Source organism: Bactrocera oleae, chromosome 2, assembly GCF_042242935.1.
Source record: "Bactrocera oleae isolate idBacOlea1 chromosome 2, idBacOlea1, whole genome shotgun sequence".
Taxonomy (NCBI): Eukaryota; Metazoa; Arthropoda; class Insecta; order Diptera; family Tephritidae; genus Bactrocera; species Bactrocera oleae.
In genome coordinates, this window is record NC_091536.1 from 85,412,042 (window position 1) to 85,437,809 (window position 25,768).

The 25,768-nt window shown below is 29.7% G+C and overlaps 1 long non-coding RNA gene across 1 annotated transcript; it reads right to left on the minus strand.

The window, feature by feature from the left end:
• Positions 1–1,329: 1,329 nt before the first annotated feature.
• On the minus strand, positions 1,330–25,768 carry LOC118680644 (uncharacterized). Its single transcript, XR_004976244.2, has 2 exons — positions 1,989–25,768; positions 1,330–1,598 (listed from the first exon to the last, which is right to left on the minus strand). It is a non-coding gene; the product is annotated as an uncharacterized lncRNA (long non-coding RNA).

The following is a 25,768-nucleotide window of genomic DNA, read 5'->3' on the forward strand; positions in this document are numbered from 1 at the left end:
GCTAAAAAAAATGTTAAAAAGTGAGCGTAGCCCCGCCTCTTCTAAAGTTTAATGGACATATATCCTAAACCATTTAAGCTATAAGAATCAAATTCGCCCAAGGGTAATCTTTTTGGCATCCCTACCTACCTTGTGAAAAGTAATGACTTCGGATTATAACCCCGCCCTCTCCCAATATAACAGTTTTGTTAAAAACTACTAAAAGGGCGATAAATCAATAAGTAAACACGTCAGAGACAAAAAATTTCACACCCAAGATGGTATAAGGAGGCTTTATAGGAGCCGGTGTAAAATTTGGCCGATGGGCGTGGAACCGCCAATATCTCGGAACCTATTGGACCAATTTCATTCTGATATGCTCACATTACATTACACAATTTTAAATTTCATCTGATTCTTTCACTTTCCAGTATACAAATCAAGAACCAATCAATGGATCTAGATAAAACTTTGCAGGAATAGTGTCTTTGAAGTGTGCCACAATCAAATATTGTCTACATCGAAGCAAAACTTTTCAAGCCCCCAGATACCGAATGTATGGGCCCCAGTTTATATTTCGAACTTTTATTGAAAATATCAGTTAATATGTGAGATATATTATAGAAATCCGGAAAGAATCCGTTTTCGATAATAGTATGCATGAACGTCAAAAATATGTTGAATCGGATTTATAATTCTCCTAGCCACCATATACCTAATAGAAAGAGTGATGAGTGATAGATGTGAGATATCTGAGCGAAATTTTCTAATAACAATGTATCGTTGTGCAGGTATTTCCGCAGCTTTGATCCTTGCAAGTTGCAAGAGTATGAAATGGTAGGTTACACCCGAACTTAGATCATCCTTACTTGTTACTTATTAAGATTTATCAAATGTCTTCCAATACATGTACATATGTATGAAAAAGTTATGGCAAGTTATGGCTACTACTTTCCAGGACTTTGTACAGTTCTTTTATAAATGCATCTTGCAAATCTTGAAATCTTACAATATATTATTGTATTGAAATGCACAATAATTAACCTTAATAAAACCTTATATAATTTGACAAATAATTTACAGCTAATTTTTAATCGAGCTACTTTTATTGAGCGAGTACATAGAAGGTAATTAACTATTACTTTTCTGGAAATTTTGGTTAAACTTCTACGTAAGCAAATTATGCTGTAATCCTGCTTCTACAGAAATTTGTAAATACTGTTACTAGGACATATAACTTTTCATCAACTTTTGTGAAATTCAATGACACCGAATTGACAATGATACAATTTGGATACACATTACTTACCATAACAGAGAGTACCGTTTAAAGAAAATTCATTACAAATATTTCGTTTTTTATATTGGAACAATGATTTATTCATTAATGGCTTAATATTTAAGAGTATTAAACTTATACGAGTATATTAACAAGCATATTACAATTTCATTTCACAAAAAAGCTGAAGTAAATAAAATTTAGTGGCTAAACTTTATATAAAGAGTTGATGACTTTCAATTCGAGAGAATTATCATGTGGGGATGCTTCTTGTGGGCAAGTAACGGGATTTCAAAAAAGTATGCTTTTCATCCATGTTAATTGGGATAACTCCAAAAATCTGTAAATATAGTTTCTTTAAAAATTTTTATAATCACAAATATGATTTTTTCGACAATTAAATATATATGTATATATTAGTTATAGGTATATGAATATCGATCGCTAGCTGTGTGGAATACCATCCAATTTCAGTATGTGGTTGAGAAAACTATTGAAAAACACCTTCCTTATACGAGTGTAAAGCATTTTGTATTCTATAAGGTGTTATTTAAATTAATTCTGAAATAAAATTTTCAGTTTATAGATCGTTGGAAATCAGTTTGTTGATCGATTTTGGAACGGCTGGCGATTTATATATGTATTTATACCTGAATATTATATACATTTTATGCATAAAGATATATGTCATTACTTTTCGTAAACTAAATTTTTATTAAACAAATTTTACCTTATTTGGACATCAGCTCCAGCTAGATTACACCTCGGCATGATTTCCCTGCTTCGTGCTCCCGTTCAGTTTAAGGGGGTTCCTGCAGACGTCCACAATAGCATCCATGTATTTTTAATGCATTTAATGCAAGTACAATTTTGATCTCTTTGTTTATATATTTTGGTGGGTGAGGTTCATTTTTGTGGTGTTGAGAATACCACAGAAGATTTATATTTTTTCTAGAGATATAAGGATATTCATAAAAAGACTAGAGAGGAACCTCACCCCGAAAAATTTTATATAAAAAATCATGTAACAAAAAATTAAGCATTCGATTAAATTAAAATTCTTGAATAAGGAGTACAGATGAAATTGAAGTTACATAGCAAACTGTTTTTGCTTTGAATCAATCAAACAAGTGAATTGAAATTGGTAGTTTTTTGTGGAAAGTTAATTATTGACTTTTGAAAAAAATTAAAAAAAAAAACGTTAAACTGGAGATTGAGGGAAAATGTAGCACTTTTTTATATTAGGTAAATAAGGGCATAGTTTTTAAATATTTTTTTAAGATAAATCGGAATCAAAAGCCATTAATAAAAAAATTTGCTAATGCTTGTAAACTAATTAAAAATAAGAATTATGGTTTGAAATGTAATTGTAGTGTTTTTTTATATTGAATTTTCAATGAACTACATTTATTGTAACACTTTTTTTGTACGAAAACATTATGCAATTTAAACAAAATTACTAAACTTTGAAATTTCTACAAATATTACCTAAAATATATCCACGCTTTCAAACAATACTATTTTCACATATTTACAGCGATAACTAAATATGTATATGAAAGGGAATTTTCTTTATGAGAGTTCACGACGCATTTTGTTTTGCACTTTTTTTTAAATAATTCAAACGTTTCGATTCGGTTAAATGTCGCATCTTCAATGAGATCGCTTTGATTTACCATACTCTACAAGTATTAGTGCGTTATTGTTTCTTTGCAATTGTGAAATTTTTTTCTCTGAAGAGGACGGTAGAGAGCAATAACTAATCAGAGAGATCAAGGTGAATTCAACTGAGTTCATTTATAATTCGCACAATTTTCTTGAATATTTTTTTTAGAATAATTCCTTTTCACTGCCCTGTATTCTAATCGTTTACTGTTCCGTATTTTATTCTGTATCACAATCCATTTCTTTAATAGATTGAAATAAATATTGTCTGCTTAGCATTTTAAACTTCTCACCCAATGAGTTATATTTTAAAAATTTTGATTTCCGACTTTTGATATATATATATTTTCTCCATTTCTTTTCGTCCTTTCTTAATTCTGTTGATTTTGAATAGTTTTCTCATTCCAACAATTCCTCATACGTTTCTTTTTATTATTTAATTTCGAAATTACTGCAAGCTCCATAAAACTGATTGTTAAATTAATTGTTTCCATATTCCTATAAATGTTTATCCAAATCTACAGCATTCAAGCGAATTTTTTGCGAACAAATAATTTGAAAAAAGTGAAAAAATGGTATAATGCATTTGATTCTATTTAAATGACCATATGTGTATATTGCAAACTGATAAACTTCATTGATTAAGAAGCAGATGCTACCGGTTATTATTTGACTACAGAAATTATTTTTATAGAAAAAAGCTTTTTGTATGTAGTGAGGTTAAACATTTACAATTATATAATGAAACAAGGTAATAAGTATTAAACAGATCCTCAGTCGCGAAAAAGCTAAATCTTACTCAACCGGAAGACTTTCATGCAATTTAGAGCAATACAGTGATGAGTTCAGACTGTGCGGTTATTGCTAAAATTGATATTTACGGTTGAATGGATACATACATTTAGGAGTAGTACATGAATGTCCATTAATATCGCAAAACAAATATATAATATATACATATAGTACAACATATTTGCCCCAATTAATATCTTATTTGTATATGAGTATGAAGATAAAATATTTATACACGAACATTGATTCATTTTTAAAATAATTAAATTTCCAACTACATCTTCAATACTATTAGTTATGGTAGTCTTTGGATATGACTGAAAATTTACATCAGTGTAAAAAATTACTATATTAGTATTTGAATAACGAAAGTACAAATCATCAGCAAATAAGTGGATATAGTTTACTTGTAGAAATTACAATTACAATAATTACATACACTACCATTATTAAATATAATATCATATACTCCTACACACAGTGTATATATAGGATGGCTGATGTATATTAAAAAAATATTTTTTAAATGATTCTCTAAAATAAGAAAAAACAAAATATCATACAGATGTAGAAATCTACAACACATAGGCATTCGTGACAATTTTTCTTTCCAATTGCGCGTATGCACGGCTATCATATAGCAAGAATTAAAATTTTTGTGAATATTATATTTTGAGGTTTTATAAACAAATATATTATGACAGACCTCTGTCTGTACATGTTTGGAATTTTGAAAGCCTTTGAATACCCATTCAGTGACAGATAGGTACATTCGATGGTCTCTACTTTTTGTACACTTTTTTAAAACATTTTGCTTATAATAATAATTTAAAGCTTCGACGTTAAAATCTGTCATCTCAAATTATTTATAAATAACGCTTTGCTTTAACTCTTTTCTAATAGAATTAAGGTTGTTTGAATTTGGAATAGTTTCGAAGTTTAAATTTTGTAGTATATATAGGCTTATCATAGTAAAATTATACGATACGTGTTTTAAAGATATTCGACCAACTTAGTTGAGGTGTGTTGTATTTGGTGTTATTGAAATATGGCAAAAAATATTGGTCAGTAATTTAATCTTTCCTAACTCTCTGCGTTCAGTAGTTCATAGAACGTTGCACTGATATCAACTGATTGCCTCATATTTTTCGACGCTTTTCGTATTAGAATTAAGGTTGTTTGAATTTGGAATATTTTCGAAGTTTAAATTTTGTAGTATATATAGGCTTATCATAGTAAAATTATACGATACGTGTTTTAAAGATATTCGACCAACTTAGTTGAGGTGTGTTGTATTTGGTGTTATTGAAATATGGCAAAAAATATTGGTCAGTAATTTAATCTTTCCTAACTCTCTGGGTTCAGTAGTTCATAGAACGCTGCACTGATATCAACTGATTGCTTATTATTTTTCGAAGCATTTCGTAATATACATAATTAAGGTTGCTTGAATTTGTAATATTTTCGAAGTATAAATTTTGTAGTATAGAATACTTATCATAGTAAAATTATACGATACGTGTTTTAAAGATATTCGACCAACTTAGTTGAGGTGTGTTGTATTTGGTGTTATTGAAATATGGCAAAAAATATTGGTCAGTAATTTAATCTTTCCTAACTCTCTGCGTTCAGTAGTTCATAGAACGTTGCACTGATATCAACTGATTGCCTCATATTTTTCGACGCTTTTCGTATTAGAATTAAGGTTGTTTGAATTTGGAATATTTTCGAAGTTTAAATTTTGTAGTATATATAAGCTAATCATAGTAAAATTATACGAGACGTGTTTTAAAGATATTCGAAATTTAGTCGAGGTGTGTTGTATTTGGTGTTATTGAAAAATGGCAAAAAAATATTGGTCAGTAATTTAATCTTTCCAAACTCTCAGGGTTCAGTAGTTCATAGAACGATTTACTGATTTCAACTGAATGCTTAATATTTTTCGACGCTTTTCGTATTAGAATTAAGGTTGTTTGAATTTGGAATAGTTTCGAAGTTTAAATTTTGTAGTATATATAGGCTTATCATAGTAAAATTATACGATACGTGTTTTAAAGATATTCGACCAACTTAGTTGAGGTGTGTTGTATTTGGTGTTATTGAAATATGGCAAAAAATATTGGTCAGTAATTTAATCTTTCCCAACTCTCAGGGTTCAGTAGTTCATAGAACGCTGCACTGATATCAACTGATTGCTTAATATTTTTCGAAGCATTTCGTAATATACATAATTAAGGTTGCTTGAATTTGTAATATTTTCGAAGTATAAATTTTGTAGTATAGAATACTTATCATAGTAAAATTATACGAGACGTGTTTTAAAGATATTCGAGATTTAGTCGAAGTGTGTTGTATTTGGTGTTATTGAAATATGGCAAAAAATACTGGTCAGTAATTTGATCTTTCTCAACTATCAGGGTTTAGTAGTCCATAGAACGCTGCATTGATTTCAACTGATTGCTTAATATTTTTCGACGCTTTTCGTATTAGAATTAAGGTTGTTTGAATTTGGAATATTCTCGAAGTTTAAATTTTGTAGTATAAATAGGCTCATCATAGTAAAATTATGCGAGACGGGTTTTAAAGATATTCGACGAATTTAGTCGAGTTGTGCTATAATGGGTGTTATTGAAATATGGCAAAAAGTATTAGACAGTAATTTAATCTTCTTCAACTCTCAGGGTTTTGAAATTTATAAAAGTCTGCACGGTCATCAACTGATTTTTCAATATTTTTCTACGCTTTTCGTAATAGAATTAAGGTTGTTTGAATTTGGAATAGTTTCGAAGTTTAAATTTTGTAGTATATATAGGCTTATCATAGTAAAATTATACGATACGTGTTTTAAAGATATTCGACCAACTTAGTTGAGGTGTGTTGTATTTGGTGTTATTGAAATATGGCAAAAAATATTGGTCAGTAATTTAATCTTTCCTAACTCTCTGCGTTCAGTAGCTCATAGAACGTTGCACTGATATCAACTGATTGCCTCATATTTTTCGACGCTTTTCGTATTAGAATTAAGGTTGTTTGAATTTGGAATATTTTCGAAGTTTAAATTTTGTAGTATATATAAGCTAATCATAGTAAAATTATACGAGACGTGTTTTAAAGATATTCGAAATTTAGTCGAGGTGTGTTGTATTTGGTGTTATTGAAAAATGGCAAAAAAATATTGGTCAGTAATTTAATCTTTCCAAACTCTCAGGGTTCAGTAGTTCATAGAACGCTTTACTGATTTCAACTGAATGCTTAATATTTTTCGACGCTTTTCGTATTAGAATTAAGGTTGTTTGAATTTGGAATAGTTTCGAAGTTTAAATTTTGTAGTATATATAGGCTTATCATAGTAAAATTATACGATACGTGTTTTAAAGATATTCGACCAACTTAGTTGAGGTGTGTTGTATTTGGTGTTATTGAAATATGGCAAAAAATATTGGTCAGTAATTTAATCTTTCCTAACTCTCTGCGTTCAGTAGTTCATAGAACGTTGCACTGATATCAACTGATTGCCTCATATTTTTCGACGCTTTTCGTATTAGAATTAAGGTTGTTTGAATTTGGAATATTTTCGAAGTTTAAATTTTGTAGTATATATAAGCTAATCATAGTAAAATTATACGAGACGTGTTTTAAAGATATTCGAAATTTAGTCGAGGTGTGTTGTATTTGGTGTTATTGAAAAATGGCAAAAAAATATTGGTCAGTAATTTAATCTTTCCAAACTCTCAGGGTTCAGTAGTTCATAGAACGCTTTACTGATTTCAACTGAATGCTTAATATTTTTCGACGCTTTTCGTATTAGAATTAAGGTTGTTTGAATTTGGAATAGTTTCGAAGTTTAAATTTTGTAGTATATATAGGCTTATCATAGTAAAATTATACGATACGTGTTTTAAAGATATTCGACCAACTTAGTTGAGGTGTGTTGTATTTGGTGTTATTGAAATATGGCAAAAAATATTGGTCAGTAATTTAATCTTTCCTAACTCTCTGGGTTCAGTAGTTCATAGAACGCTGCACTGATATCAACTGATTGCTTATTATTTTTCGAAGCATTTCGTAATATACATAATTAAGGTTGCTTGAATTTGTAATATTTTCGAAGTATAAATTTTGTAGTATAGAATACTTATCATAGTAAAATTATACGATACGTGTTTTAAAGATATTCGACCAACTTAGTTGAGGTGTGTTGTATTTGGTGTTATTGAAATATGGCAAAAAATATTGGTCAGTAATTTAATCTTTCCTAACTCTCAGGGTTCAGTAGTTCATAGAACGCTGCACTGATATCAACTGATTGCTTAATATTTTTCGAAGCATTTCGTAATATACATAATTAAGGTTGCTTGAATTTGTAATATTTTCGAAGTATAAATTTTGTAGTATAGAATACTTATCATAGTAAAATTATACGAGACGTGTTTTAAAGATATTCGAGATTTAGTCGAGGTGTGTTATATTTGGTGTTATTGAAATATGGCAAAAAATACTGGTCAGTAATTTGACCTTTCTCAACTATCAGCGTTTAGTAGTCCATAGAACGCTGCATTGATTTCAACTGATTGCTTAATATTTTTCGACGCTTTTCGTATTAGAATTAAGGTTGTTTGAATTTGGAATATTCTCGAAGTTTAAATTTTGTAGTATAAATAGGCTAATCATAGTAAAATTATGCGAGACGGGTTTTAAAGATATTCGACGAATTTAGTCGAGGTGTGTTATAATGGGTGTTATTGAAATATGGCAAAAAGTATTAGACAGTAATTTAATCTTCTTTAACTCTCAGGGTTTTGAAATTCATAAAAGTCTGCACGGTCATCAACTGATTTTTCAATATTTTTCTACGCTTTTCGTAATAGAATTAAGGTTGTTTGAATTTGGAATAGTTTCGAAGTTTAAATTTTGTAGTATATATAGGCTTATCATAGTAAAATTATACGATACGTGTTTTAAAGATATTCGACCAACTTAGTTGAGGTGTGTTGTATTTGGTGTTATTGAAATATGGCAAAAAATATTGGTCAGTAATTTAATCTTTCCTAACTCTCTGGGTTCAGTAGTTCATAGAACGCTGCACTGATATCAACTGATTGCTTATTATTTTTCGAAGCATTTCGTAATATACATAATTAAGGTTGCTTGAATTTGTAATATTTTCGAAGTATAAATTTTGTAGTATAGAATACTTATCATAGTAAAATTATACGAGACGTGTTTTAAAGATATTCGAAATTTAGTCGAGGTGTGTTGTATTTGGTGTTATTGAAAAATGGCAAAAAAATATTGGTCAGTAATTTAATCTTTCCAAACTCTCAGGGTTCAGTAGTTCATAGAACGCTTTACTGATTTCAACTGAATGCTTAATATTTTTCGACGCTTTTCGTATTAGAATTAAGGTTGTTCGAATTTGGAATAGTTTCGAAGTTTAAATTTTGTAGTATATATAGGCTTATCATAGTAAAATTATACGATACGTGTTTTAAAGATATTCGACCAACTTAGTTGAGGTGTGTTGTATTTGGTGTTATTGAAATATGGCAAAAAATATTGGTCAGTAATTTAATCTTTCCTAACTCTCTGGGTTCAGTAGTTCATAGAACGCTGCACTGATATCAACTGATTGCTTATTATTTTTCGAAGCATTTCGTAATATACATAATTAAGGTTGCTTGAATTTGTAATATTTTCGAAGTATAAATTTTGTAGTATAGAATACTTATCATAGTAAAATTATACGAGACGTGTTTTAAAGATATTCGAAATTTAGTCGAGGTGTGTTGTATTTGGTGTTATTGAAAAATGGCAAAAAAATATTGGTCAGTAATTTAATCTTTCCAAACTCTGAGGGTTCAGTAGTTCATAGAACGCTTTACTGATTTCAACTGAATGCTTAATATTTTTCGACGCTTTTCGTATTAGAATTAAGGTTGTTTGAATTTGGAATAGTTTCGAAGTTTAAATTTTGTAGTATATATAGGCTTATCATAGTAAAATTATACGATACGTGTTTTAAAGATATTCGACCAACTTAGTTGAGGTGTGTTGTATTTGGTGTTATTGAAATATGGCAAAAAATATTGGTCAGTAATTTAATCTTTCCTAACTCTCTGGATTCAGTAGTTCATAGAACGCTGCACTGATATCAACTGATTGCTTATTATTTTTCGAAGCATTTCGTAATATACATAATTAAGGTTGCTTGAATTTGTAATATTTTCGAAGTATAAATTTTGTAGTATAGAATACTTATCATAGTAAAATTATACGAGACGTGTTTTAAAGATATTCGAGATTTAGTCGAGGTGTGTTATATTTGGTGTTATTGAAATATGGCAAAAAATACTGGTCAGTAATTTGACCTTTCTCAACTATCAGCGTTTAGTAGTCCATAGAACGCTGCATTGATTTCAACTGATTGCTTAATATTTTTCGACGCTTTTCGTATTAGAATTAAGGTTGTTTGAATTTGGAATATTCTCGAAGTTTAAATTTTGTAGTATAAATAGGCTAATCATAGTAAAATTATGCGAGACGGGTTTTAAAGATATTCGACGAATTTAGTCGAGGTGTGTTATAATGGGTGTTATTGAAATATGGCAAAAAGTATTAGACAGTAATTTAATCTTCTTTAACTCTCAGGGTTTTGAAATTCATAAAAGTCTGCACGGTCATCAACTGATTTTTCAATATTTTTCTACGCTTTTCGTAATAGAATTAAGGTTGTTTGAATTTGGAATAGTTTCGAAGTTTAAATTTTGTAGTATATATAGGCTTATCATAGTAAAATTATACGATACGTGTTTTAAAGATATTCGACCAACTTAGTTGAGGTGTGTTGTATTTGGTGTTATTGAAATATGGCAAAAAATATTGGTCAGTAATTTAATCTTTCCTAACTCTCTGGGTTCAGTAGTTCATAGAACGCTGCACTGATATCAACTGATTGCTTATTATTTTTCGAAGCATTTCGTAATATACATAATTAAGGTTGCTTGAATTTGTAATATTTTCGAAGTATAAATTTTGTAGTATAGAATACTTATCATAGTAAAATTATACGAGACGTGTTTTAAAGATATTCGAGATTTAGTCGAGGTGTGTTATATTTGGTGTTATTGAAATATGGCAAAAAATACTGGTCAGTAATTTGACCTTTCTCAACTATCAGCGTTTAGTAGTCCATAGAACGCTGCATTGATTTCAACTGATTGCTTAATATTTTTCGACGCTTTTCGTATTAGAATTAAGGTTGTTTGAATTTGGAATATTCTCGAAGTTTAAATTTTGTAGTATAAATAGGCTAATCATAGTAAAATTATGCGAGACGGGTTTTAAAGATATTCGACGAATTTAGTCGAGGTGTGTTATAATGGGTGTTATTGAAATATGGCAAAAAGTATTAGACAGTAATTTAATCTTCTTTAACTCTCAGGGTTTTGAAATTCATAAAAGTCTGCACGGTCATCAACTGATTTTTCAATATTTTTCTACCCTTTTCGTAATAGAATTAAGGTTGTTTGAATTTGGAATAGTTTCGAAGTTTAAATTTTGTAGTATATATAGGCTTATCATAGTAAAATTATACGATACGTGTTTTAAAGATATTCGACCAACTTAGTTGAGGTGTGTTGTATTTGGTGTTATTGAAATATGGCAAAAAATATTGGTCAGTAATTTAATCTTTCCTAACTCTCTGCGTTCAGTAGTTCATAGAACGTTGCACTGATATCAACTGATTGCTTATTATTTTTCGAAGCATTTCGTAATATACATAATTAAGGTTGCTTGAATTTGTAATATTTTCGAAGTATAAATTTTGTAGTATAGAATACTTATCATAGTAAAATTATACGAGACGTGTTTTAAAGATATTCGAGATTTAGTCGAGGTGTGTTATATTTGGTGTTATTGAAATATGGCAAAAAATACTGGTCAGTAATTTGATCTTTCTCAACTATCAGGGTTTAGTAGTCCATAGAACTCTGCATTGATTTCAACTGATTGCTTAATATTTTTCGACGCTTTTCGTAATATACATAATTAAGGTTGCTTGAATTTGTAATATTTTCGAAGTATAACTTTTGTAGTATAGAATACTTATCATAGTAAAATTATACGAGACGTGTTTTAAAGATATTCGACCAACTTAGTTGAGGTGTGTTGTATTTGGTGTTATTGAAATATGGCAAAAAATATTGGTCAGTAATTTAATCTTTCCAAACTTCCAGGGTTCAGTAGTTCATAGAACGCTGCACTGATATCAACTGTTTGCCTCATATTTTTCTACGCTTTTCGTATTAGAATTAAGGTTGTTTGAATTTGGAATATTTTCGAAGTTTAAATTTTGTAGTATTTATAAGCTAATCATAGTAAAATTATATGAGACGTGTTTTAAAGATATTCGACCGACTTAGTTGAGGTGTGTTATAATGGGTGTTATTCAAATATGGCAAGAAATACTGGTCAGTAGTTTGATCTTTCCTAACTCTCAGGGTTCAGTAGTTCATAGAACGCTGCACTGATTTCAACTGATTGATTAATATTTTTCGACGCTTTTCGTAATATACATAATTAAGATTGCTTGAATTTGTAATATTTTCGAAGTATAAATTTTGTAGTATAGAATACTTATCATAGTAAAATTATACGATACGTGTTTTAAAGATATTCGAGATTTAGTCGAGGTGTGTTAGTTTATAGAAGTCTGCACTGATATCACCTGACTGCCTCATATTTTTCGACCCTTTTCGAAATAGAATTAAAGTTGCTTGAATTTGTAATATTTTCGAAGTATAAATTTTGAAGTATAAATAGGCTAATCATAGTAAAATTATGCGAGACGTGCTTTAAAGATATTCGAAGAATTTAGTCGAGGTGTGTTGTATTTGGTGTTAGTGAAATATGGCAAAATATATTAGACAGTAATTTAAACTTCCCTAACTCTCAGGGTTTATTAGTCCATAGAACGCTGCATTGATTTCAACTGATTGATTAATATTTTTCGACGCTTTTCGTAATATACATAACTAAGGTTGCTTGAATTTGTAATATTTTCGAAGTATAACTTTTGTAGTATAGAATACTTATCATAGTAAAATTATACGAGACGTGTTTTAAAGATATTCGACCGACTTAGTTGAGGTGTGTTATAATGGGTGTTATTCAAATATGGCAAGAAATACTGGTCAGTAGTTTGATCTTTCCTAACTCTCAGGGTTCAGTAGTTCATAGAACGCTGCACTGATTTCAACTGATTGATTAATATTTTTCGACACTTTTCGTAATATACATAACTAAGGTTGCTTGAATTTGTAATATTTTCGAAGTATAACTTTTGTAGTATAGAATACTTATCATAGTAAAATTATACGAGACGTGTTTTAAAGATATTCGAGACTTAGTCGAGGTGTGTTATAATGGGTGTTATTCAAATATGGCAAGAAATACTGGTCAGTAATTTGATCTTTCCTAACTCTCAGGGTTCAGTAGTTCATAGAACGCTTTACTGATTTCAACTGAATGCTTAATATTTTTCGACGCTTTTCGTATTAGAATTAACGTTGTTTGAATTTGGAATATTTTCGAAGTTTAAATTTTGTAGTATAAATAGGCTAATCATAGTAAAATTATACGATACGTGTTTTAAAGATATTGGACCAACTTAGTTGAGGTGTGTTGTATTTGGTGTTATTGAAATATGGCACAAAATATTGGTCAGTAATTTAATCTTTCCTAACTCTCAGGGTTCAGTAGCTCATAGAACGCTGCACTGATTTCAACTGAATGCTTAATATATTTCGACGCTTTTCGAATTTTGTAGTATTTATAAGCTAATCATAGTAAAATTATACGAGACGTGTTTTAAAAATATTCGACCGACTTAGTTGAGGTGTGTTATAATGGGTGTTATTCAAATATGGCAAGAAATACTGGTCAGTAGTTTGATCTTTCCTAACTCTCAGGGTTCAGTAGTTCATAGAACGCTGCACTGATTTCAACTGATTGATTAATATTTTTCGACACTTTTCGTAATATACATAATTAAGATTGCTTGAATTTGTAATATTTTCGAAGTATAAATTTTGTAGTATAGAATACTTATCATAGTAAAATTATACGAGACGTGTTTTAAAGGTATTCGAGATTTAGTCGAGGTGTGTTAGTTTATAGAAGTCTGCACTGATATCACCTGACTGCCTCATATTTTTCGACCCTTTTCGAAATAGAATTAAAGTTGCTTGAATTTGTAATATTTTCGAAGTATAAATTTTGAAGTATAAATAGGCTAATCATAGTAAAATTATACGAGACGTGCTTTAAAGATATTCGAAGAATTTAGTCGAGGTGTGTTGTATTTGGTGTTAGTGAAATATGGCAAAATATATTAGACAGTAATTTAAACTTCCCTAACTCTCAGGGTTTATTAGTACATAGAACGCTGCATTGATTTCAACTGATTGATTAATATTTTTCGACGCTTTTCGTAATATACATAACTAAGGTTGCTTGAATTTGTAATATTTTCGAAGTATAACTTTTGTAGTATAGAATACTTATCATAGTAAAATTATACGAGACGTGTTTTAAAGATATTCGACGAATTTAGTCGAGTTGTGCTATAATGGGTGTTATTGAAATATGGCAAAAAGTATTAGACAGTAATTTAATCTTCTTCAACTCTCAGGGTTTTGAAATTCATAAAAGTCTGCACGGTCATCAACTGATTTTTCAATATTTTTCTACGCTTTTCGTAATAGAATTAAGGTTGTTTGAATTTGGAATAGTTTCGAAGTTTAAATTTTGTAGTATATATAGGCTTATCATAGTAAAATTATACGATACGTGTTTTAAAGATATTCGACCAACTTAGTTGAGGTGTGTTGTATTTCGTGTTATTGAAATATGGCAAAAAATATTGGTCAGTAATATAATCTTTCCTAACTCTCAGGGTTCAGTAGCTCATAGAACGCTGCACTGATTTCAACTGAATGCTTAATATATTTCGACGCTTTTCGAATTTTGTAGTATTTATAAGCTAATCATAGTAAAATTATACGAGACGTGTTTTAAAAATATTCGACCGACTTAGTTGAGGTGTGTTATAATGGGTGTTATTCAAATATGGCAAGAAATACTGGTCAGTAGTTTGATCTTTCCTAACTCTCAGGGTTCAGTAGTTCATAGAACACTGCACTGATTTCAACTGATTGATTAATATTTTTCGACACTTTTCGTAATATACATAACTAAGGTTGCTTGAATTTGTAATATTTTCGAAGTATAACTTTTGTAGTATAGAATACTTATCATAGTAAAATTATACGAGACGTGTTTTAAAGATATTCGAGACTTAGTCGAGGTGTGTTATAATGGGTGTTATTCAAATATGGCAAGAAATACTGGTCAGTAATTTGATCTTTCCTAACTCTCAGGGTTCAGTAGTTCATAGAACGCTTTACTGATTTCAACTGAATGCTTAATATTTTTCGACGCTTTTCGTATTAGAATTAACGTTGTTTGAATTTGGAATATTTTCGAAGTTTAAATTTTGTAGTATAAATAGGCTAATCATAGTAAAATTATACGATACGTGTTTTAAAGATATTGGACCAACTTAGTTGAGGTGTGTTGTATTTGGTGTTATTGAAATATGGCAAAAAATATTGGTCAGTAATTTAATCTTTCCTAACTCTCAGGGTTCAGTAGCTCATAGAACGCTGCACTGATTTCAACTGAATGCTTAATATATTTCGACGCTTTTCGAATTTTGTAGTATTTATAAGCTAATCATAGTAAAATTATACGAGACGTGTTTTAAAAATATTCGACCGACTTAGTTGAGGTGTGTTATAATGGGTGTTATTCAAATATGGCAAGAAATACTGGTCAGTAGTTTGATCTTTCCTAACTCTCAGGGTTCAGTAGTTCATAGAACGCTGCACTGATTTCAACTGATTGATTAATATTTTTCGACACTTTTCGTAATATACATAATTAAGATTGCTTGAATTTGTAATATTTTCGAAGTATAAATTTTGTAGTATAGAATACTTATCATAGTAAAATTATACGAGACGTGTTTTAAAGGTATTCGAGATTTAGTCGAGGTGTGTTAGTTTATAGAAGTCTGCACTGATATCACCTGACTGCCTCATATTTTTCGACCCTTTTCGAAATAGAATTAAAGTTGCTTGAATTTGTAATATTTTCGAAGTATAAATTTTGAAGTATAAATAGGCTAATCATAGTAAAATTATACGAGACGTGCTTTAAAGATATTCGAAGAATTTAGTCGAGGTGTGTTGTATTTGGTGTTAGTGAAATATGGCAAAATATATTAGACAGTAATTTAAACTTCCCTAACTCTCAGGGTTTATTAGTACATAGAACGCTGCATTGATTTCAACTGATTGATTAATATTTTTCGACGCTTTTCGTAATATACATAACTAAGGTTGCTTGAATTTGTAATATTTTCGAAGTATAACTTTTGTAGTATAGAATACTTATCATAGTAAAATTATACGAGACGTGTTTTAAAGATATTCGACGAATTTAGTCGAGTTGTGCTATAATGGGTGTTATTGAAATATGGCAAAAAGTATTAGACAGTAATTTAATCTTCTTCAACTCTCAGGGTTTTGAAATTCATAAAAGTCTGCACGGTCATCAACTGATTTTTCAATATTTTTCTACGCTTTTCGTAATAGAATTAAGGTTGTTTGAATTTGGAATAGTTTCGAAGTTTAAATTTTGTAGTATATATAGGCTTATCATAGTAAAATTATACGATACGTGTTTTAAAGATATTCGACCAACTTAGTTGAGGTGTGTTGTATTTCGTGTTATTGAAATATGGCAAAAAATATTGGTCAGTAATATAATCTTTCCTAACTCTCAGGGTTCAGTAGCTCATAGAACGCTGCACTGATTTCAACTGAATGCTTAATATATTTCGACGCTTTTCGAATTTTGTAGTATTTATAAGCTAATCATAGTAAAATTATACGAGACGTGTTTTAAAAATATTCGACCGACTTAGTTGAGGTGTGTTATAATGGGTGTTATTCAAATATGGCAAGAAATACTGGTCAGTAGTTTGATCTTTCCTAACTCTCAGGGTTCAGTAGTTCATAGAACACTGCACTGATTTCAACTGATTGATTAATATTTTTCGACACTTTTCGTAATATACATAACTAAGGTTGCTTGAATTTGTAATATTTTCGAAGTATAACTTTTGTAGTATAGAATACTTATCATAGTAAAATTATACGAGACGTGTTTTAAAGATATTCGAGACTTAGTCGAGGTGTGTTATAATGGGTGTTATTCAAATATGGCAAGAAATACTGGTCAGTAATTTGATCTTTCCTAACTCTCAGGGTTCAGTAGTTCATAGAACGCTTTACTGATTTCAACTGAATGCTTAATATTTTTCGACGCTTTTCGTATTAGAATTAACGTTGTTTGAATTTGGAATATTTTCGAAGTTTAAATTTTGTAGTATAAATAGGCTAATCATAGTAAAATTATACGATACGTGTTTTAAAGATATTGGACCAACTTAGTTGAGGTGTGTTGTATTTGGTGTTATTGAAATATGGCAAAAAATATTGGTCAGTAATTTAATCTTTCCTAACTCTCAGGGTTCAGTAGCTCATAGAACGCTGCACTGATTTCAACTGAATGCTTAATATATTTCGACGCTTTTCGAATTTTGTAGTATTTATAAGCTAATCATAGTAAAATTATACGAGACGTGTTTTAAAAATATTCGACCGACTTAGTTGAGGTGTGTTATAATGGGTGTTATTCAAATATGGCAAGAAATACTGGTCAGTAGTTTGATCTTTCCTAACTCTCAGGGTTCAGTAGTTCATAGAACGCTGCACTGATTTCAACTGATTGATTAATATTTTTCGACACTTTTCGTAATATACATAATTAAGATTGCTTGAATTTGTAATATTTTCGAAGTATAAATTTTGTAGTATAGAATACTTATCATAGTAAAATTATACGAGACGTGTTTTAAAGGTATTCGAGATTTAGTCGAGGTGTGTTAGTTTATAGAAGTCTGCACTGATATCACCTGACTGCCTCATATTTTTCGACCCTTTTCGAAATAGAATTAAAGTTGCTTGAATTTGTAATATTTTCGAAGTATAAATTTTGAAGTATAAATAGGCTAATCATAGTAAAATTATACGAGACGTGCTTTAAAGATATTCGAAGAATTTAGTCGAGGTGTGTTGTATTTGGTGTTAGTGAAATATGGCAAAATATATTAGACAGTAATTTAAACTTCCCTAACTCTCAGGGTTTATTAGTACATAGAACGCTGCATTGATTTCAACTGATTGATTAATATTTTTCGACGCTTTTCGTAATATACATAACTAAGGTTGCTTGAATTTGTAATATTTTCGAAGTATAACTTTTGTAGTATAGAATACTTATCATAGTAAAATTATACGAGACGTGTTTTAAAGATATTCGACGAATTTAGTCGAGTTGTGCTATAATGGGTGTTATTGAAATATGGCAAAAAGTATTAGACAGTAATTTAATCTTCTTCAACTCTCAGGGTTTTGAAATTCATAAAAGTCTGCACGGTCATCAACTGATTTTTCAATATTTTTCTACGCTTTTCGTAATAGAATTAAGGTTGTTTGAATTTGGAATAGTTTCGAAGTTTAAATTTTGTAGTATATATAGGCTTATCATAGTAAAATTATACGATACGTGTTTTAAAGATATTCGACCAACTTAGTTGAGGTGTGTTGTATTTCGTGTTATTGAAATATGGCAAAAAATATTGGTCAGTAATATAATCTTTCCTTACTCTCAGGGTTCAGTAGCTCATAGAACGCTGCACTGATTTCAACTGAATGCTTAATATATTTCGACGCTTTTCGAATTTTGTAGTATTTATAAGCTAATCATAGTAAAATTATACGAGACGTGTTTTAAAAATATTCGACCGACTTAGTTGAGGTGTGTTATAATGGGTGTTATTCAAATATGGCAAGAAATACTGGTCAGTAGTTTGATCTTTCCTAACTCTCAGGGTTCAGTAGTTCATAGAACGCTGCACTGATTTCAACTGATTGATTAATATTTTTCGACACTTTTCGTAATATACATAATTAAGGTTGCTTGAATTTGTAATATTTTCGAAGTATAACTTTTGTAGTATAGAATACTTATCATAGTAAAATTATACGAGACGTGTTTTAAAGATATTCGACCAACTTAGTCGAGGTGTGTTATAATGTGTGTTATTGAAATATGGCAAAAACTACTGGTCAGTAATTTGACCTTTCTCAACTATCAGCGTTTAGTAGTCCATAGAACGCTGCATTGATTTCAACTGATTGCTTAATATTTTTCGACGCTTTTCGTATTAGAATTAAGGTTGTTTGAATTTGGAATATTCTCGAAGTTTAAATTTTGTAGTATAAATAGGCTAATCATAGTAAAATTATGCGAGACGGGTTTTAAAGATATTCGACGAATTTAGTCGAGGTGTGTTATAATGGGTGTTATTGAAATATGGCAAAAAGTATTAGACAGTAATTTAATCTTCTTTAACTCTCAGGGTTTTGAAATTCATAAAAGTCTGCACGGTCATCAACTGATTTTTCAATATTTTTCTACGCTTTTCGTAATAGAATTAAGGTTGTTTGAATTTGGAATAGTTTCGAAGTTTAAATTTTGTAGTATATATAGGCTAATCATAGTAAAATTATACGAGACGTGTTTTAAAGATATTCGAGATTTAGTCGAGGTATGTTATATTTGGTATTATTGAAATATGGCAAAAAATATTGGTCAGTAATTTAATCTTTCCTAACTCTCTGGGTTCAGTAGTTCATAGAACGCTGCACTGATATCAACTGATTGCTTATTATTTTTCGAAGCATTTCGTAATATACATAATTAAGGTTGCTTGAATTTGTAATATTTTCGAAGTATAACTTTTGTAGTATAGAATACTTATCATAGTAAAATTATAAGAGACGTGTTTTAAAGATATTCGAGATTTAGTCAAAGTGTGTTGTATTTGGTGTTATTGAAAAATGACAAAAAATATTGGTCAGTAATTTAATCTTTCCTAACTCTCAAAGTTTAGTAGTTCATAAAAGTCTGCACGGTCATCAACTGTTTTTTCAATCTTTTTCGACCCTTTGCGTAATAGAATTAAGGTTGGTGGAATTTGTAATATTTTCGAAATATAAATTTTGTAGTATAGAAGGCTTATCATAGTAAAATTATGCGAGACGTGTTTTAAAGATATTCGACGAATTTAGTCGAGGTGTGTTATAATGGGTGTTGTCCAATATGGCAAGAAATACTGGTCAGTAATTTGATCTTTCCTAACTCTCAGGGTTCAGTAGTTCATAGAACGCTGCTCTGATATCAACGGATTTCCTCATATTTTGTGATAATATGATTAAGGTTTCTTGAATTTGCAATACTTTCGAAGTATAAAGTTTGTATTATAGAAGGCTAATCATATTGTTGTTTAAATTTGTAATTTTTTGGTTATGATAAATTTGTAGTATAGATAGTGTAATCATAATAATATTGCTTGAAATGTTAGATTCGGTTAATTGGTTATCTTCTTTAGTCTTCTGTTCTCAATTCAAAAATGTCAATATTAAAGACGTAGCAAAAAAATGTGGGTTACGTCGTTAGGGTTTATCATTTCAACTTCTTTATTAGTAACGCATTACTCTAACTCTTTACTTTTTTCCAAGACATATTATTTGCATAAAAAATTAAGGTTTCGTCAAGAGAGTCATTCATCTTAGCTTCTTTAATAATTTACTCTTTTGTACTCTTTTCGAAGACATATTTTTTGCATAAAAATTAGGCTGACGTCGTTAGGGTCTACCATCTCAACTTCTTTATTAATAACGGTTTACTTTATGTATTTACTCTTTCGTACTTTTCAAAGACGTATTTTTTGCATAAAAAATTAATGTCTTTTGTACTATTTTCGAAGACATATTTTTTACATAAAAAATTACGGTTGCGTCGGTTGGGTCTAGCGACCAAACTTCGATATTAATAACGCTTTACTTTAACTATTTACTTATTTCGTAGACATATTTTTTGCATAAAATATTAGGGTTACGTTGTTAGGGCTTACCGTCTCAACTTCTTTATTAATAACGCTTTACTTAAGTATCTACTCTTTTGTACTATTTGCGAAGATACATTTTTTGCATAAAAATTAAGGTAACGTCGTTAGGGTTTACCGTCTCAACTTCTTTATTAATAACGCTTTACTTTAGTATTTACTCTATTGTACATTTTACATAAAAAATTAGGCTTACGTTGTTAGGGTCTATGGCTCAACTTCTTTATTAATAACGCTTTCTTTAGGTATTTACTCTTTCGTACTATTTGCGAAGACGTATTTTGTACATAAAAAATTAAGGTTATGTCGTTAGGGTCTACCGTCTCAACTTCTTTATTAATGACGCTTTACATTAAGTATTTACCCTTTTGTACTATTTTCGAAGACATATTTTTTACATAAAAAATTAAGGAAACGTCGTTAGGGTCTACTGTCTCAACTTCTTTATTAAAAACACTTTACTTTAACTCTTTACTCTTTTGTACTCTTTTCGAAGATATAATTTTTACTTAAAAAATTAGGGTAACGTCGTTAGGGTCTATGGCTCAACTTCTTTATTAATAACGCTTTATTTTAGTATTTACCCTTTTGTACTATTTTCGAAGATTTTGCATTAAAAAATTAAGGAAACGTCGTTAGGGTCTACTGTCCCAACTTCTTTATTAATAACGATTTACTTTAAGTATTTACTCTTTTGTACTATTTGCGAAGATATATTTTTTGCATAAAAACTAGGGTAACGTCGTTAGGGTTTAGCGTCCCAGCTTCTTTATTAATAACGCCTTACTTTAACTCTTTACTCTTTTCGAAGACATATTTTTTGCATAAAAAAATAAGGACCCTGACGACGTTGGTCTACTGTCTCAACTTCTTTATTAATAACGCTTTACTTTAAATCTTTTCGAAGACATATTTTTTACATAAAAAGACATATTTTTTTCATAAAAATTAGGGTGACGTCGTTAGGGTCTACCGTCTCAACTTCTATATTAATGACGCTTTACATTAAGTATTTACTCGTTTGTACTATTTTCGAAGACATATTTTTTACATAAAAAATTACGGTTACGTGGTTAGGGTTTAGCGTCTCAACTTCTTTATTAATAACGATTTCCTTTAAGTATTTACTCTTTTGTACTATTTGCGAAGATATATTTTTTGCATAAAAATTAGGGTAACGTCGTTAGGGTCTATGGCTCAACTTCTTTATTAATAACGCTTTACTTTAGAATTTACTCTTTTGTACTATTTTCGAAGACATATTTTTTGCATAAAAAATTACGGTTACGTGGTTTGGGTTTAGCGTCTCAACTTCTTTATTAATAACGATTTACTTTAAGTATTAACTCTTTTGTACTATTTGCGAAGATATATTTTTTGCATAAAAATTAGGGTAACGTCGTTAGGGTCTACCGTCTCAACTTCTATATTAATGACGCTTTACATTAAGTATTTACTCGTTTGTACTATTTTCGAAGACATATTTTTTACATAAAAAATTACGGTTACGTGGTTAGGGTTTAGCGTCTCAACTTCTTTATTAATAACGATTTACTTTAAGTATTTACTCTTTTGTACTATTTGCGAAGATATATTTTTTGCATAAAAATTAGGGTAACGTCGTTAGGGTCTATGGCTCAACTTCTTTATTAATAACGCTTTACTTTAGAATTTACTCTTTTGTACTATTTTCGAAGACATATTTTTTGCATACAAAATTACGGTTACGTGGTTTGGGTTTAGCGTCTCAACTTCTTTATTAATAACGATTTACTTTAAGTATTTACTCTTTTGTACTATTTGCGAAGATATATTTTTTGCATAAAAATTAGGGTAACGTCGTTAGGGTCTACCGTCTCAACTTCTTTATTAATAACGCTTTACTTTAGAATTTACTCTTTTGTTCTATTTGCGAAGATCTATTTTTTTCATAAAAATTAGGGTAACGTCGTTAGGGTCTACCGTCTCAACTTCTTTATTAATAACGCTTTACTTTAGAATTTACTCTTTTGTACTATTTTCGAAGACATATTTTTTGCATAAAAAATTACGGTTACGTGGTTTGGGTTTAGCGTCTCAACTTCTTTATTAATAACGATTTACTTTAAGTATTTACTCTTTTGTACTATTTGCGAAGATATATTTTTTGCATAAAAATTAGGGTAACGTCGTTAGGGTCTACCGTCTCAACTTCTTTATTAATAACGCTTTACTTTAGAATTTACTCTTTTGTACTATTTGCGAAGATCTATTTTTTTCATAAAAATTAGGGTAACGTCGTTAGGGTCTACCGTCTCAACTTCTTTATTAATAACGCTTTACTTTAGAATTTACTCTTTTGTACTATTTTCGAAGATATATTTTTTGCATAAAAATTACGGTTACGTGGTTAGGGTTTAGCGTCTCAACTTCTTTATTAATAACGATTTACTTTAAGTATTTACTCTTTTGTACTATTTGCGAAGATCTATTTTTTTCATAAAAATTAGGGTAACGTCGTTAGGGTCTACCGTCTCAACTTCTTTATTAATAACGCTTTACTTTAGAATTTACTCTTTTGTACTATTTGCGAAGATATATTTTTTGCATAAAAATTAGGGTAACGTCGTTAGGGTCTATGGCTCAACTTCTTTATTAATAACGCTTTACTTTAGAATTTACTGTTTTGTACTATTTTCGAAGACATATTTTTTGCATAAAAAATTACGGTTACGTGGTTTGGGTTTAGCGTCTCAACTTCTTTATTAATAACGATTTACTTTAAGTATTTACTCTTTTGTACTATTTGCGAAGATATATTTTTTGCATAAAAATTAGGGTAACGTCGTTAGGGTCTATGGCTCAACTTCTTTATTAATAACGCTTTACTTTAGTATTTACTCTTTTGTACTATTTGCGAAGATCTATTTTTTTCATAAAAATTAGGGTAACGTCGTTAGGGTCTACCGTCTCAACTTCTTTATTAATATCGCTTTACTTTAGAATTTACTCGTTTGTACTATTTTCGAAGATATATTTTTTGCATAAAAATTACGGTTACGTGGTTAGGGTTTAGCGTCTCAACTTCTTTATTAATAACGATTTACTTTAAGTATTTACTCTATTGTACTATTTTCGAAGACATATTTTTTGCATAAAAATTAGGGTTACGTCGTTAAAGTCTATGGCTTAACTTCTTTATTAATAACGCTCTACATTAAGTATTTACTCTACTGTACTCTTTTCGAAGACATATTTTTTGCATAAAAAATTACGGTTACGTGGTTAGGGTTTAGCGTCTCAACTTCTTTATTAATAACGATTTACTTTAAGTGTTTATCCTTTTGTACTATTTGCGAAGATATATTTTTTGTATAAAAATTAGGGTAACGTCGTTAGGGTCTACCGTCTCAACTTCTTTATTAATAACGCTTTACTTTAACTCTTTACTCTTTTCGAAGACATATTTTTTACATAAAAAATTACGGTTGCGTGGTTAGGGTCTACCGTCTCAACTTCTTTATTAATAACGGTTTACTTTAAGTATTTGCTCTATTGTACTATTTTCGAAGACACATTTTTTGCATTAAAATTAGGGTTACGTCGTTAGGGTCTGTGGCGTAACTTCTTTATTAATAACGCTCTACATTAAGTATTTACTCTATTGTACTCTTTTCGAAGACATATTTTTTGCATAAAAAATTACGGTTACGTCGTTAGGGTCTACCGTCTCAACTTCTATATTAATGACGCTTTACATTAAGTGTTTACTCTTTTGTACTATTTGCGAAGATATATTTTTTTCATAAAAATTAGGGTTACGTCGTTAGGGTCTGTGGCGTAACTTCTTTATTAATAACGCTCTACATTAAGTATTTACTCTATTGTACTCTTTTCGAAGACATATTTTTTGCATAAAAAAGTACGGTTGCGTGGTTAGGGTCTACTGTCTCAACTTCTATATTAATGACGCTTTACATTAAGTATTTACTCTATTGTACTATTTTCGAAGACATATTTTTTGCATAAAAAATTACGGTTACGTGGTTAGGGTTAAGCGTCTCAACTTCTATATTAATGACGCTTTACATTAAGTATTTACTCTATTGTACTATTTTCGAAGACAAATTTTTTGCATAAAAAATTACGGTTGCGTGGTTAGGGTCTACCGTCTCAACTTCTTTATTAATAACGCTTTACTTTGGTATTTACTCTTTTGTACTATTTTCGAAGACATATTTTTTACTTAAAAAATTACGGTTGCGTGGTTAGGGTCTACCGTCTCAACTTCTATATTAATGACGCTTTATATTAAGTATTTACTCGTTTGTACTATTTTCGAAGACATATGTTGTGTATAAAAATTAAGGTTACGTCGTTAGGGTCTATGGCGTAACTTCTTTATTAATAACGCTCTACATTAAGTATTTACTCTATTGTACTATTTTCGAAGACATATTTTTTGCATAAAAATTAGGGTAACGTCGTTAGGGTCTACCGTCTCAACTTCTATATTAATGACGCTTTACATTAAGTATTTACTCTATTGTACTATTTTCGAAGACATATTTTTTGCATAAAAATTAGGGTAACGTCGTTAGGGTCTACCGTCTCAACTTCTTTATTAATAACGGTTTACTTTAAGTATTTGCTCTATTGTACTATTTTCGAACACACATTTTTTGCATAAAAATTAGGGTAACGTCGTTAGGGTCTACCGTCTCAACTTCTATATTAATGACGCTTTACATTAAGTATTTACTCTATTGTACTATCTTCGAAGACATATTTTTTACATAAAAAATTACGGTTACGTGGTTAGGGTTTAGCGTCTCAACTTCTTTATTAATAACGATTTACTTTAAGTATTTACTCTTTTGTACACTTTTCGAAGACATAATTTTTACTTAAAA